At 41.3% G+C, this 16,745-nt stretch overlaps 1 long non-coding RNA gene across 4 annotated transcripts; it reads right to left on the bottom strand.

Moving 5' to 3' along the window:
• Positions 1 to 380: 380 nt before the first annotated feature.
• On the bottom strand, positions 381 to 16,524 carry LOC116657057. Of its 4 annotated transcripts, none has more exons than XR_004311980.1 (4): positions 9,839 to 10,190; positions 7,145 to 7,369; positions 861 to 1,006; positions 381 to 504 (listed from the first exon to the last, which is right to left on the bottom strand). It is a non-coding gene; the product is annotated as an uncharacterized LOC116657057 (long non-coding RNA). The 4 variants fall into 4 exon arrangements; XR_004311979.1 differs by adding an exon at positions 16,439 to 16,524 and having other exon boundaries at positions 395 to 1,006; positions 9,839 to 10,024; XR_004311981.1 differs by having other exon boundaries at positions 395 to 1,006; positions 8,867 to 10,193.
• Between the last annotated feature and the right edge of the window lie 221 nt (positions 16,525 to 16,745).

Raw genomic sequence — 16,745 nt, 5'->3', positions numbered from 1 at the left:
CTTCGGAATAAAAGGAACTGTACTATCACAGACTTCATGTTTTATAACCTGGACAGGGTCACAAATGGAGCCATCTCACAAGTGACAGAAGACAGGTGAGAGGCACAAAGCAACAGGTCGCAAAGATGGTAAGAGCACAGTTGTTTCTCCAACCCCCCAAGTATTCCTGAAAGAACCAAAAATTCTGAATTTTGAAAGTAAAAGACTATTATATAAAGAAATAAAATAAATAATCCTCTTCATCAGGGTTTCAAGATCTGACTGCAGAACTTTTAGCAGGCCATACTGAATCCTAGCACAGGAAAATCAGATGGACTAGGGGTGAGTAAGTTCCAGGAAAACTGTAGTAATTCCCCCATTTGTAAAAGGACACACACTCACCTGTCGAAGGTGAATATAAGCTGCATTCTGGAGAAATTCGGAAGCCTCAGGCTCTGCTTCTGGATGGTGGGGACACGGATGGATTGGAAGCATGCTTCTAACTGAGTCACAGGCATTCTTACACTGCAGGGGGAAAAGGAGGCCCCCAGTCAAGAGCAGAGCTGTTCCTGTCGTGTCTCCCAGGCCGAGCCTCGGGGACTCAGTGCCCTGCAGCAGCCCGGCCCCAGGCGAGGACCCGCAGCGTGGCCCACCCAAGCAGGAGGGGCACTGTGCTTGAGAAAGCCCATCCCCGATGGGGGCAAGAGGGGCTGGTGGGGTTGAGTGAACATATAAATGCTCACAGAAATACACCTGCATATATTCAAGTGATACAACCAACAGTAGCAGGCTAATTAAACAAAATTTCAATTGTCAGTTGAAATTTTGCCATTCCTTTCTGCTTGTCCCCTGCACTGAGTCAGGCTTAGGCTCTCTCACACCTGCAGCTCTGATGCAATAGTTGTGAAGTCATTTTACTTTGCTGCAAGTGTCCTCGCTCCCCGTGTCGATGTGTCTGTCCTCTCTGAACACAGTCGGATGTCTTCCTGGATCTCTCCCTGTGTTCCTTGCTCCTGCTCCTCAGATCCTGAGATAAAGGACAAGTGAAGACACATGACCAGAAAAGGCACTGTGGACTTGACCGAAGTCCTCAGTGACCCCCTATGTGAGTGCTACCCACCCCTCACCTTTGGTTCTCAAGCTTCTGCCCAGGGTGACATCCAGACAGGAGAGTGGCTGAGGTCAATTAAAAGCTGTGTGGCTTGGGCCCTGAGACAGGTGCAGGAGCTGGTTCTGGAGCCGGGCCACTCCCCACCTCTGCTCCCCTCTCTCCCTAGGCCCCGCTGCCAAGCACTCAGGCTCCGTGATCTTCTGCCCTTTTCTACTCTACTCCAAACCCTTTTCCTTTTTTCCCCTAATTATCCCCAGCTGGAGTGATTTTTCAATCACAGGATCTGAAAAATTTTCCTGCAGCTGAAAAAGAGGTCTCCAGAGGTCAATGCCCATATTCTGGTACCTGAAAAGAGCCCCAGGCTGGGGGGACCCTCACCAACACTCACGGGGCATCAGACATGTTGCAGGGTCGACCACCTCCAACAAGAGTTTGCTGTGACCCCAAGGCCCACACAGCATCCCTACTCACAAAAATGTAGTTGGCCCACTTATCCGTTATTAAGAAGCAAAAATACAAAATTGCTCATTTTTCTTACTAAAATTATTTATGAGGTGGAAAAAGAAATTGTAATAGAAAAGAACAAATTTGACTGCATGTTAGATCTGTTCCTTTGGCTTTAACCCTGTGCCCTGTTTTCTAGGCTGAGGCTTGCTAGTTCTGCGCCTTTTGTAAAAGAAAGTTGACTTTAGCCTGAAATCTACAGGAGATCCTATTCACCGGGCTCTGATCTTTAAGGGTGTTAGTTCTTCTGCACTTACATAGAGAAGGCAAGTTGCAAAATAGAGAATAACCTTTGTTTTGTTGGAGAATTTACAGGGGCACCATGACCTGACCAACATGGACAGCTGCCAGAACAAAGAATTCCAAGAACAAACAATTCCTAAGCAAGAAGTTTGCAATAACCATCCACACCCCCTCCGCTTTTCAGTAATAAAAGGAGCCTGAATTCTGACTTGGGGAAGAGGGTTCTCTAGTACATCAGTCTGCCATCTTCTGGGTCTGCCAGCTTTTCAAATAAAGTCAATATTCCTTGCCCCAACACCTCATCTCCCAATTTATTGGCCTGTTATGTGGTGAGCAGAATGAGTTTGGACTCGGTAACAAAATGACTGCATTGGGGGTAGTATGTCTCGACTGTTTCCTCATTTCCAATATGTAGCATGCACATCATTTATGATCTAGTGCAAATAATTCATCAAAGACAACCACAAAAAGAAACTATAATTACCTAACTATCAACACTGAAGTCACAACCTATCAATTTTATATGTCGTTTAACAGCACAACCAAAAAACCTAACATAGGGACTTGATTCCATGGAAATAAAATTATTTCTACTCCTTCAAAACTTTTGTTATCTTTTCTATTTTATTTTGTTTTGCTTATTGAAAGGAAAATAAAAGTCAAATCATTTCATTTCAAGTATTTTAGTTATAGCTACACATTTTAAATACCACAAAGACATTTAAATTGCAATAAAAAGTTATTCATATATTAGTATAAAGATAAATACACAATAAATGGGGACTAGGAAAGGAATGGACATTTACTGAAAATCCACTGCAATCCAGTCTTTCACAAGCATATCCTGGAATATAAGCTGTATGATCCAGGGGGCCCCACCCCCACTCTCACTGCCGAGTCCCTTAGTAATCAACTACCAAGGCACCAGCATAGAACCACGCGATCAGTATTTTAGGTATAAATGAGGGAATTAGCTCATTCAATTCTAAAACAAAAACCCTAAAATAAATACTGAACTTATTTACAGATAAAGAAAATGGGACCCAAAAAAGTAAAGTTTCTTCCCCAAGGTCATAAAGCTAGTAACTAGTAAAGGCAGGGTTTGAACTCAGGTCTGCCTGATTCTAAACACTAAGGCGGAGATCCCATTAGACTGGGGTGGGTACAGCAGCACAGCCTATCACCCTGTCTTTGTTCAGCTCTAACCTCAGACAGCACCCCATACCTATGGAACTCGAGGGTAAATGATAACAATAAGGATTTTATATCCAGTAGTTTTCTTAGGTCTCATTTACATGAAGTGTCAGCAGGTCAGCAGAAAAACGGAAATGTGAGTGGGTCAGAGCTTTTTGCTGATTAGAAACTCCATCTATCAGGATAGAGTGACCTTCCCACGAGAGGCCACATGGACATAAACTAAAGGCAGCTGAGCAATGAAAACTAGCAAGACCCTGGAACTCAAGCAAGAAGGATCCCTGCCATCTTCCACCCAGTTACCTCTTCATCCACGTGGACACAAAGACAGAAGACCCATGTTCTAGTCCAAATTACACCATCATGGACTCTCACCCATAAAAAGAGTTACGACTCTATGCTGTCTTAAGTCCTTTCCAACTCAAATATGATGACACCAATATCTCAGCAGAATATCTATGTCTCCAACTCCTCTCTTCTATTAAGAGAATATTTCTATGGCCACAAAGCAGAAATCCAATAAAAAACCACGCATGAAGCCAGATGAAAGTCTACTTAAGAGACTTTTCTCTCATGCTCAGTGAATGAAAACTCAAAAAAGGTGGTCCTTCTCCCTAAGCAATTGGGAGGTAGCCGGGGGTGGTGTGTGTGTGTGTGTGTGTGTGTGTGTGTGTGTGTGTGTAAATCAAATACAATCAAGTCTGGGATGTATACAGATTTTTTTTATGTCACTGTCATTTCATGGGGATGAGCCAACCTTTATAGGAATTTGAATCTAGTGTTCTGAGAAAGTCTCAACATCTTTTGGTGCAGGAAGGGAAAGGGGAAAGGAAAGGAGAAAAGAGGTAAATGAAGCAAAGGAGTAAGAATACAGCTAGAGAAAGATAAGACATTAATATTGTTACTACTTTCATCACATACAAATTAGGAAATGACTTTCCCCCGATGTCTTGTCGAGCACTGAATTGCAGAAGAAGAGGCGACAGCCCATTTCTCACTGAGCTTGTGACTGTACATGGCATCTTATAGACACAAATCATTTACCCTCATCAAACACTCAGCAGGCCGTAATTCTCTTGTTTTGAGAGACAAGAAAACAAGAGTTCAAAGACGGTGTATAACTTGACAAAAGCCAGAGGACCAGTAAAGAGGAGAGGGTGGATTCAAACTCAGCTCTGACTGCAGAGTCTGCTCTTCCCACTCCCAGGACTGGAAAATCCTTAACACACAGGCTCCCCAGCTCCCCTGCAGTGTTCCTGGTGCCAAGCATTTCCCATGGTGATGGTCTCCAGTTCTCACAGACACAGCGCTCTGTGCAGCCAATGGCCTCCATCGGACCTTGATCACCTACCTGCCACGCCCACCAGGCTTCACCATACAGGCAGGAAAGCTGGCTTTCAAGTGCATACAAAGCCACCCCTGGTCTAACCTGGGCTCTTCTGAGGCCTCTCCAGCCTAAAGGCAGCCATGAATCTGCTCACAGTTTGTACATGAGCCATACTACCTCTCTCCATCTGTCTCGCCACCTATACTACTTAGCTATGACCATTTTGAGAATCTTGGAAACAAATTTTTAAAAACAGAAAAGAAAGGACTCTGGAACAAGTACTTAATACTTACAATTTTAAATGACAAGTTACAAAGTGAGTATTTACAAACTGAATCTGCCTTTCTAGGTGTCAGTTTTAAGCAGTTAAAAAATATAATAGCAAAAAATTCTCACTTACAAAATTAACAAAAACAAACAATAATCTGGAATAAACTAAAAAATAATGCCCATTTTCTAAATGGAGAAACTACAGGACTGTACTGAGGGGTAAAGTGGTGTAAATGTAGAGACATCAACATATTGCATGGAAGAAAGCAGTTTTGTAAAGATATAAGTTCTTCTAAAAATAATTCAAAACTTCTAAAAACTCCAATCTGATTTTTTTAACTTGAACAAAATATTTTAGAATTCTTCAGGAATAATAAAGTCTTAATATTAGCCAAGAAAATTTGGGATGGAAGAAAAGAATAAAAAAGAATCACACTGTTAGATATTAAATAAATTTTTACAATATGTAAGATATGGTGCTGGAGTAAGAAAGGAAGATTGACAGAAAGGAACTATGAGCCCAAAAAGAGACTAGTGTACATAAGTATTTTGTACAGGTGGGATTTCAAATCAAAGAGTAAAGTATGTATTCAATAATTGTCCTGAGACAATCAGACAATTGCCTGGAAAGAATTCTATTCCTGTCATATTGACCACAAGATAAATTACAGACAGTGATGTAAATATTAAAAAGTACTAATGACAGCAAATATAACTCTTTGCTCATATTAACTCAACTTACCCTCACTATAACAAGTACTACTATCATTTCCATCTTAGAGACTAAAAAAACCTACAGAAGAGATTTATTCCATTATAAAAAGTATTTCTAAGAATAATACCAAAGATAAAACCCATAAGGAAAAGATTTACTATCTTAAGAATATTTTGGGCCACAACAAAAATAAACAACCCCTGAACGAAATGAAAGGCAAGCAATGTTAAGAAAAAGCCATGTGATACATGTTGATGAAGATAAGGACCTAATGTTCTTAACATACAAAGAGCTGTCACAAAGCAACAAGATGCTCCCTCACTTAAATGTGTGCAAAGGACAAAAGGGATTATTCACTTTAAAAAAGTCAAATGGCTAATGAGTGAAAAATGCTCAATAGCTCACTGATCATCAAATGCAAACTTAAGCAGTGAAAAAGCACTTTTGCTCATTGTATTGGCAAATATTTTTTAAAGACATACTATCTAGTGTCTCTCTGTGGGAGAACAAACTGTGAGTAAACATTTTGGAGGATGTCAATGGACATGTTAACTCTGAAAAACGTACGGACACACTGACTCAACTCCACTTCTAGGAATTGTTTCTTTAAAAAAAAAAATCAGTACAAAAAGATGTACCAATCAGGGCATTTACACAGCACTGTTTACAATGGTGGGAAGAAACAATGAAATGAAATCATATCCAGCGATAGAGAATTGGTTACATAAATAATTCTACACTTTTTCATTCCCTATTGGAGAAGGAATTTCTAGAGTCACTTGAAAGGAACCTGTGATGAATGTAAATGTCACATCCAGGGACTAAATTTCCAGAAGCCTTAACTAAAGGATTACTCATACAAGATCACAGGAATGTCTATACAAGAACGATGTCAGTCAAACATCCTTTCTGACAGTGGAAAATGGAGAAAACCTAAGTGTCCACCATCAAGACAATGCGGTAAATCTCGGTGAGCTGCGGGCTCTGAGGGGGCAGGCGTTTCGCTGTGGTCTAGGGCCTTGTCCACAGCACTCTCCCACCAAAGGTGTCCGTGCACAAGAGACCACACCCGCACATCAGGAGACCACTCCACTCTATCTGAAAGGGCCGGGAGGGTCTGGAGTGGGAAGACATCTATGGTATACCACTGAGTGAATAAAGCGAGTTGCAGAAAAACATATAGTATGGTCTAATTTTTCAATAAAGCATATATACACACACATATGAATAGATTTCTCATATATGTGTATATATACATATGTCATAGGCAGAAAGGTCATGAAATACATTCACCACATTGTCAACAGCTTTTACTCTCAGGAAATAAGAGGAGGGGAGATTGGGGCCTTTCATTTTTCACTCAATACCACTCTTCTGTACCACTTCATTTCTCTGTACCACCTCAGTTCTCTCTTCAGTATTTCAGCTAACTATACATGGAATTTGGAAGTTTATTTAAGTCCGAAGTAAAATTAACGATGCCTCCACAAGGCAGAATGGTATACTGCTCATTAAAAATCATGCCAGGGGAGATTGAATATTGTAGAAAAACATGTAACAAGGCGAATGGAAAATAGAGGTCTCCACACATGTGTTTTATGACAGAGGTGATACACACTGACGAAAAGAACAGAAAATAGATGTTAAAGTGTTAATTATTATCTCTGAGTAGTGGGACAAGTATAGCCTCTTTTGCCCCTTTTTTCAGACTTACTGTATTAAATACACATTATTTTTCATCTAAAAAAAGGATTTTTAGGTGTGTAGTACTGCACATTGGAGAAAATACGTTAGTACTTACAGAAACAAGTAACTAGGAGACACGGCAGCAGCGTCACACAAGGTAGAACGGGCGATCCTGAATAACACAGCGCAGTTACATAAGGACCCACAAAGTGAGAGCACCTGCTGTGACAGGGCGTGGCCCCCTTCTATTTGTCAGTTGTGTCTTCAGGGCTGAGGCAGTTCTGAGCACGGCCAGTGTCAGTGCTGGTGTCTGGATGTATGCCACTGGAGGTGAGGGCAGCTGCAAGCCGAGAGGAAGAACAGAAATCATCTTCTGCCTTTTCTGTCTTGTTTGTTACTTTAAAAGAGAGGCACAAATAAGATAAACTGTGTATCTTCCCTACTGAAATTTCAGTAATGAAACCATTTTTAAATTCTTCACCACTTATATTCTGCCTATAACTGTCTTTTCAACAAAGCATCATATTTATTAAATGTTAATAAACTTCAGTTAATTAACTCCCTGTTGAAACATTCTAGTAAAGAACATTAAGTGCACTACATAAAATCACCACGCCTGCAGTGACCAGCTCAGCTGTCTTGACGGCAGTGCAGTCACCCCCACCATCCCGTGGCCCTGAGCTCCTGATGCTGGTAAGACAGCACGCTGCCGCCTCAGATGGAGAGAAACTGTGAAAGCATTTTCTGAAATCTACAGCACTGACAAAACATGACTGACAAATCCCAGGCTCCTTTGAGGCTGTCATTTTCTGTTTCTGGTCAACCCCCGTCAATGAGCAGAACCACCTCATTCCCGAGCCATGGGACTCAAGTGGGAAGCAGTTTTGGAGAAATTTCCAGGTATAGAATGTAACCAACTATATGTAGAACTCTGACAAAAGAAAAGATGAAAGACTCTAATCTGAAGACCCCCAAAATATTCTCCAAAGCCTTAGCAGCTGGAAAGGCTGGGCTTCTCCCAAGCCACTTATTTACTTCACAGACAGTGAGCATCTCCCACAAACCCTGTTTCCCTGTGTCTGCTGGGAGCCTCAGGCACACTCTTGTTGTCGATCTTATAACTCACGGGGCAGAAGCGTATGTCTCACCCCTGCAACCGTCACACAGGCTCACCTCCTAGCCTCACAGTCTGAACTTTGCCCCATTTTCTCACCTGCTTATTTGGTAAGTTATTCTGTAAGCTGCCTGAAATGCTTTTTGGAACAAGTCAGAAGAATGAGTGGGTAGATAAATGGACAGATGGACAGGTGAGAGATGGGCAGACAGACTCCAAGAAAAGGAGAACAAAGAAAATTTCCTATGCAAAACCTTCTTGTCAGGGAAGAAAACCACCACGGAGAAGTGTGAAGAAGCAGGCGGCTTAGGACTTTTTCCTGGATTCCATGAAAAATCACACCAAGGGATGAGAGGGTAGAACTATAAATAATAAAAGAAAAAAACTTGCATGCTTTAAAAAAATCTACAATATATACTTTGTAAAGAATAGATTCAAATCAGCAGGGCCCAATACCACAATCCTTGGGTATTTACAGAAGTGAGAATCCCATCTCCAACCCACAAGGCATCCCTTCGGAGCATTGAGAGTCTACACGGGGCGGTCATAACGCCATCACCGCAAAAGCTATGCTATCCTACACTTATGAGGAACGAGCAGCTGTGCTCGGGCTGCCCACTCGTGACATTTACACCCCACAGCACCTCTACGGGGGTGGGATGCCTAGCGATCCCCGTCTCTGCAGGACAGAAAACAAGTCCGGGAGAGGCTAAGCCGACCTACCAGTTCTCCATATCACAGGACTGGTCACTCCAGAGCAGGACTCGAACTCGGACCCACGTTTGTAACCATGGTACTACCATGCTTTGTGTGCTTTTTGTGTGTATAATAATTTTTCTGGCGTGAAAGGATATTTAATAAATGTTCAGTTGCTTTGTCTATCTCATTAGCTCACAATTAATCTTTTTACTGTTGAATTGTACTCTTTTCCCTTGGAGAAAATAACGGAAAGAGTGGGGGTCAGAATGAGGTGGGGCTCCAGGCTTTATCTGGCACCACGTCTCATCGAAAAAGTCTCCAACCAGAGAGAAGGAGCAAATGTTCTCTCCATCTTTTAAAGAGAGGGCTCCACAGATGCTGACTTACTCAACTCCGAAACCAAGGCTGGGGGGAAGGGCACATGCAACAACCAGAGCATTATCACCTGTAGGAAGGCGAAAAGAGCTCACGGGAGAGCTCAGGAGGTCAGCCTGTTTTAAATTCAATCAATAAAACAAGAACACACTAAAAATACTAGCATGGAATGGATTTGCTTTTTCTTGACATCTAGCAAGTTTCCACAGCCCACATGTAACATTATCGTGAACCAGTGAAAGGAAGAGTCTACAGACAGGGAAAATCAATGCCACAGGCAGGCTGAAACCCAGGCTGGAGGAAAGGGAGAGAAAGGGCATAGTTAAGAATTGGGGAAAGGCTGGAGGAAAAAATCATCACAAGGACTCTCAAGCATCATCCTACAATCATATAATCATTCATTGAAGAGAGAGTTACTGAGGTCCTATTTTGTGCAAGATTGTACACAAGGCAAAGCAAGAGCACAGCGACCATGTTGGCAGCAAGGGGCGGGGCTAAAATACACTTCTGATCCCGGTACCTTGCACACTTCTCCTCAGTATAAAGGCAAAGAAAAAAAGTAAAATAATATTCTGTAAACTCAAAGCATTGCTGAAAAAAAATTAAAGAAGACCTAAATACCTGGACAGACACGCCACGTACATTCCTGGATCAGAAGACAGCGCTCTTGGAATGGCAGTGTTCCCGAGAGTGATCCTTATATTCAACCTGGTCTCCATCAAAATCCCAGCGGGCTTCTTTGCAGATACTGTCTAGATGCTACCACAATTCATATGGGAACTCGAGGGTCTCAATTACCAAAACGATCTTGAAAATGAACGTGAGAGGACTTGTAATTCTCAATTTCAAAACTTACAACTGTATATCCAGGTGAGATTACAGGACATTTTTAACTTATTTACTGTGTTTATCTTTATTTTCTAAATTCTCTACAATGAATATAACTGTTACCATAAGAAAAATAAAAAGTGAGGTATCTTTTAAAACATGCACACCGATTCATTCATTGGGAAAATAATTTTAACTATAAAGAGGTAAACAAATACCTAGTGAAAAACAACTACTTAAAACAAGAGTGCATTTACATTTTCCATATAATGAAAACTGAAAAGCACAAACACATCAAGTTTCTAGGGAGATTTGTGCAACATAGCAATAGTTATTTTCATAAATTCTACTTGAACAATGAAAACCCAAGAAAGGGAAAGTCGTGATTGACAGTCAACTTCATATACATGGAGAGCAAAGACCTAGAAATCACAGTTCCTTTAACTCTGCTACTAACTCAGTAGGAGAGGAAATTCCTCACTGAGGGGACAGTGGAATCCCATGCATAAGACAGGATACACAGTACAAACTGCACTAGACACAGGGGTGACTTTCTTAGAAGAATTCTCAAGTTAGAACATTGCTGAAAAACTATAAAAACACTGACAGACAGATTAAAACACACAGACATATATTATATATAAATATATGAAGTCTGCTCCCATGTTGCATAGAAATACAAACTTATGTTTGTTCATTTATGGGCACTGATTACTTTATCCCAGGTAGAATATTTTAACTAAAACAAATAATCAATAATAAACTCCTCTTGTCAAAGCTAGCTGATAAGTTACTCTGCTATGTAACCATAATCTAAGATAGATCAAATATTAGTGAAAATATCTTTGTATGGTTTCTCCAACTCTTCTCAGAATTCCAAACTTAATTTTAAAATAGATCTGAGCAGTATTTCTATATTATCTTTTCCCTTGTGAAATGAAAAACAGATTCTGTTGTTCAAATTCTATCCTTACAATGATTCACGAGCACCGTATCCAACAAAACTGCTGGCCAACAAGGCACTATCCAGACACTGTGACCAAACAAAATGAAACACAAGGAAGACAGTGACCCTATTCTGGAGGGCTTATAGTCTGTGTCAACACTGGGGATTTTCTTTGATTGGTTAGCAAAATTAAATTAATCAAGTACTTTCTTCTTTGAGCAGTCTGCAAGTCATGACTCTGTTTTTAGTGTCATTAGCAGGAAAGACTTAAGCATGACTTAATTAGATCAATTAGCAATAATCATCACTGGAGGGTGAGTAATAAAGAAGTTAAATGATAGCAATGCTTCTGCCTACTTGAGACCTAAAATAAACTTACACTGATCTCTGCAAGGAAAATGAGGAGATGAGGTCCCCAATCAGAAAAAAACTAACAAGAAATCAAAAAAGTAAAGAATTTTTCATTAACTACTCCGGGAAGGAGTGGAGCCTGGTGGTGAAGAGCACAGATGCTGGGGACGAACATGTGGGTCTAAATTCCCACAGCACCACCAAGTAGCTGTGCCCCTGAGAAGTCAGTGAGCTTTTCTGCATCTCAGTCTCCTCATCCATAGACTGGGGACAACAGCACCTGTCTCCTAGAACGGTCCTAAGAATTAAGTTATTTTATATATATAAGTTTATATAAAATACATCAGATCTTAAATATGATCCCAAAAGCACAAGGAATAAAGAAAACAGAGATAAACTGGAGTTCATCAAAATTTAAAACTTTGCTTCAAAGAACACCATCCAGAAAGTGAAAACAATACACAGGAGAAAATTTTTTCAAATCATTTATCTGATTACTAATTTGTATCTCCAAGATTAAAAAAAAACAACAAAAAAAAACCTCCTACAACTCAACAATATAAAGGCAACTCAATTAAAAAATGAATAAAGGATCTGAAAAGGTATTTTTCAAGGAAAATATACAAATGGTCAATAAACACAATGAAAAGATGTTTAATATCATTAGCTGTAAGGGAAATCAAGTCAAAACTACAAGGAGAAACTGCTTCACACTCACTACAATAGGTTATAATCAAAAAAGGAGCAACAAGCACTAATGAGGACACAGAGGAAGCGGAGATTGCAGCCCTTGCTGGTGAGGACGTAACACAGTGTGGCCACTTTGGAAAACAGCCTGGCAGGTCCTCAGAGAGCTGAACATTTGGTTTCTGAATGACCCAGCAATTCTGCTTCCTGGGCAAATATGTAAGAGAACTGAAAACATATGTCCACGTAAAAACTCCTACAGGAATGTTCACGGAGCCATTACTCAACACAGTCAAAAAGCAGAAAAAACCCAAATGCCTATCACCTGATGAATGGGTAAACAGAGGGGCCCAGCCATACAGTGGAATATTATTCAGCAATAGCAAAGCATGGAGTACTGACACAGGCCACAACATGGACAAACATTGAAAACGTTACTCAGTGTGAAAGAAGTCAGCCACAATAGACGGTTCCATTTATATGAAATGACTCAATTTACATGAAATGTCCAGCACAGGCAAATCCATAGAAGAGAAGAGTGGCTGCCTGGAGCTGGGGGAGGATGGGGAAGATGGGAATGACTGCTAATGGATACGGGGCTTCCTGTTGGGGGGATGAAAATGTTCTAAGACCGGAATGTACAATTCTGGGCATAGAGTAAAAACCGCTGTACATTTTAATGGGTGAATTGTATTAAAACTGTTAAGAACAAAAGCACCTTGGGCCAGTACCTTCCCATAGTAAATGCAAATTGCTAATGTTTATTACAGGAAGAAGAAACTACCCTCAGCATGAAAGCAGGAGATCAGAAAATGTGAGTTAACCAAAACTGGACAAGAGCATTTCACTTGAAACAGTTGCTGAGTGTACACGGAATATTCAGATATGACAAGGAAAACCAGTTTGACATCACGAAGAAGCACTTTGCTTCAAATGCAGATCAAGGATTCGGCAAGCCCAGCTGCTAGAAATGACCAGAGAAGAAACCTGGTTCTTAAAACAAGCACCAGAGCCAACAAGGAGATGGTGGTGAGGAAATCAGGTGGACAAAAATTTGGAACAGTTTGCTACAAATAATTTCTCCACCGAAAATTTAAAAAATAAAATGAAAGTTATGCAATGCTGTGCTGGCCTCATGTGAATGGGCTTCCTCCAGAGCTCAAAAGTTCTGTAACCCCAAATGAGAGACTCAGGAGAATCAGCATGACCCCTGGGATTCCCCAGGTGACTGCCCACCAGCACGCTGACCACCATCACACCTGCCAGGGTTGAATTACAGAGAAGAGACCAACTTCTGAAAGGCCCAGGAAATGTTGACAAGGGAAGAAAAGGCTGCGGTCACTCCTGGGACAGAGGCCCTGTGAGCAGAGGCCAGGAGGCTGCAGGTGAACTGGTGTGGCCATAGGGCAGGAAGGGACCACGGGGGAGCAGATCTCAATTCTCTTCTCTCTCTCCCTCAGGTAGGAGAGATAAAGCCTGCATCCTTCTCACATGGAACTGTGGGTTTTGGATGGCAGATGTCTTACCGACACGGAATGAATTACTCAAGACTGTGGAAAATGTCAAGGGAGCGAGAGCGAGTAGGGAGCCAACTCCACGAGCCTCTCAAATGCTCCCATATTTATTGTGTATAATCAAAGGAAAAAGTCATTAAAAGTTGTGTGATAGTAAGCAGGAACTTGGGGAAAGACAGGATGAGATAGAGATTGTAGAATCCACAATGACTATAAAGGCTTAGTTTATCTTTAGGGAAGTCATGGGGAGAGGGGAACAAGATACATTCTTTAGATATGTTAATTACAGAGCAGACCACCAGACCAGGTAGGTCCTTGTTTTGGGGATAATAGACTATCTAACAGCAGGCAAGCCCAGTATTTCTAGCTGAGGGAATGGGCCATTGCTGTGCAATGAGCAGAGTGTGATCTAAAACCTCAACTATGAAAGCAAGGCATTGTCTCTGCTTTTTATGGCAAGGAGACAGGAGTGCGAGTGCACAGGTGCCTGCTTGCAAAGCAGTTACTAAGCACATTTTTTCTTCTTAAAGTTGACAGGCATCTGGGGTCTGTTACAATTTGTTAACCCAATCATGGGGTCCCACACGGAACAATTATGGAGGACACCCTGGGATGACAAATCCTGGCTCTGGGTCTTTTCCTGCCAGCTTCAGCCACTCTAGCAGGGTCTAGACACATCCCTGAATAACGATCCCAAAGAACAACCCACACTCTTACTCCTGGCTCTTGAAACTTAAATTCAGCTCTACACAGCCTAACGTAGAAAAGGTTCAGAAATAAAAGATTACATTCTTTTTATATCTCATCACAGGACTGATTTTTTATGATTGCTCTAAGCTGCTTCTACATGGTAAAGAACCTAATTCTCCTGCATGTGAATTCAGTATTTTCCATTGGGCATAACTAGCCAGTTTGGGCTCGCTAACTTCTATTGGTCAAATACCGATACACCTAATTGATTTCATTGTTCATCAATTTCAGCCAGAAAGTGAGGGAGTGTCACTCTGTTCCTTAGCCCACCCTCAACTCTTCTCATCAGTAACTCAGGTCTCCTGAAATCAAAACAAAGCATTTGTTTCCCTTCCTCTACACTTTACACAAACCCAAAAAGAAATATCAGCCTGGAGAAAGAATTTAACACAAATGTTAAAACAAAAATCTACAAACCTGAAGCAACTCTGCCTCAGAACCATGATACAGAATGACATGAAAGTAATTGTGTTGGTCACAAAGCATACGTATGCCTGACCACCTGATTTCTATGTGAAGGAAGGAAAGTTTTCATATTGTTTATTATCACTCTTTGTCATTGTTTCTGATTAAGCCAAAAAATAAGAGCTCATTATCAAATAATTAAGCACTGCAATAAGAGATTTTTGCTGTATTAATTACAGAAGGCATTCAGAGGGGATAGGAAAACCCACCTCTGTAAAAAATGCAAAATTTCTTCCCCCGTTAAGAACACGTATACAAAATGCAACAGAGAATTTAAATTCATGTGGAGAGAAGCAAAAGCCACAGAATCAGAGCAAAGTCATTACTATGAGTCCTCAAATGACTAAAGTAAGACTTATAATTTGATCCAGCAATCCCACTCCTGGGCATTATATCCAGAGGGAACCTTAATTCAATAAGATACCTGCACCCCAATGTTCACAGCAGCATTGTTTACAATGGCCAAGTCATAGAAGCAACCTAAACGTCCACTGACAGATGACTGGATAAATATGTGGTATTTAGATGTAACAGAATATTACTCAATTGTAACAAAGAAGGAAATAATGCCATTTACAGCAACATGGATGGAACTGGAGATTATCACGCTAGGTGAAATAAGTCAGACAGAGAAAGACAAGTATCATATGATATCACTTATATGTGGAATTTTTTTTAAAATGATACAAATGAACCTATTTACAAAACAAAAACTGACTCACAGACTTAGAAAACAAATTTAGGAGTTTGGGATTAACGAATACAAATTACTATATGTAAAACAGACAAGGAGGATTCACTGTAGAACACAGGAAACAATATTAGTATCTTGCAACCTATAATGGAAAAGAAACTGAAAAAAATAGAGTATATACATGTACAACTAAATCACTATGCTGTATACCTGAAACTAACAACATTGTAAATCAAACACATTTCAATAATAATAAAAAAGAAAACCAGTGATAAGCTCTAAATACCTTTATTCATAGAAAATCTTCAACTCTTCCCTCTTACAAAAATTAAAATGGGAAGCTTGAGCAGGACCATATTATACTGAATGGGCAGTTACATATCTCCTCCAGGACATGGCCCACGCTACACGCACATCGTGTTTCCCTTCAGGTACGAATGGCCCTGGCTGCACAGGGAATGAGTCCTGCTAGGAAAAGGCCTCTGTGGCAGCGGCCTCCTTGTCACTGCTCCATTTCACCAGGAGACCAGGATTTTCAGAGGGGAGGGGACACAGAGTCATACACTTCAGATCTATTACCCCAGAAAAACTATGGAAGAACAAATTCACCTGCAGTGTGGGAAACATGAGCAGGGCCCCTAAGCAGACCAACAGGTCCGTAGCAAGACGGCCAGACATTCACACTGGTACCAGAACAACGACCGCCTGGCCCCAGTTAAATGACCAGCACCTCATCTGCTATGTACTGCTCGTCCTCAATTTCAGGGATGTTTCTGTTGAGACTTGGGAGATCTAAAATGTCAGACCATGGAATCCGGACCTGGTGGATGTCGAGCCTCTGTCAGTGGTAGAGGCGGCCCCAGAGAGGGCAGCACCAGCACTGACTCCTCCATCTTCAGCAGGGTCTTCAGGATGGAGGCGATGTAGATGCCGAAGTCCCTGCGGAGGCTGAAGACTTATGGGGGGTTAATGTTGCACAAAATTACCTGGCAGGGAGCAAAGGAGAGCGGTCCTTCAGGGCCAGGCCTACTGCACAGGAAAGCCGGCTCCACAACCACAACCCATGGCCCGGATTCCAGGCACATTCAGCACCTTCTGGTTTGTAAGTGGAGGCACTGCCCAACCATCTTCGTGTGACCAATTACTTCGAGTCCAGGAGCAGATGCAGAAGACATATTGGCATACATTTAACACCAGCTAAGCACCTGACTAACACCTGAGCACCTGTTCTCCAGGGGCTCTCAAACTTCTTGGTCTACAGATCCCTGTACGCTCCTAACAATTACTGAGGAC

This window comes from Camelus ferus, chromosome 17, assembly GCF_009834535.1.
Source record: "Camelus ferus isolate YT-003-E chromosome 17, BCGSAC_Cfer_1.0, whole genome shotgun sequence".
Taxonomy (NCBI): domain Eukaryota; kingdom Metazoa; phylum Chordata; class Mammalia; order Artiodactyla; family Camelidae; genus Camelus; species Camelus ferus.
This window is presented reverse-complemented; position numbering and strand designations above follow the sequence as displayed.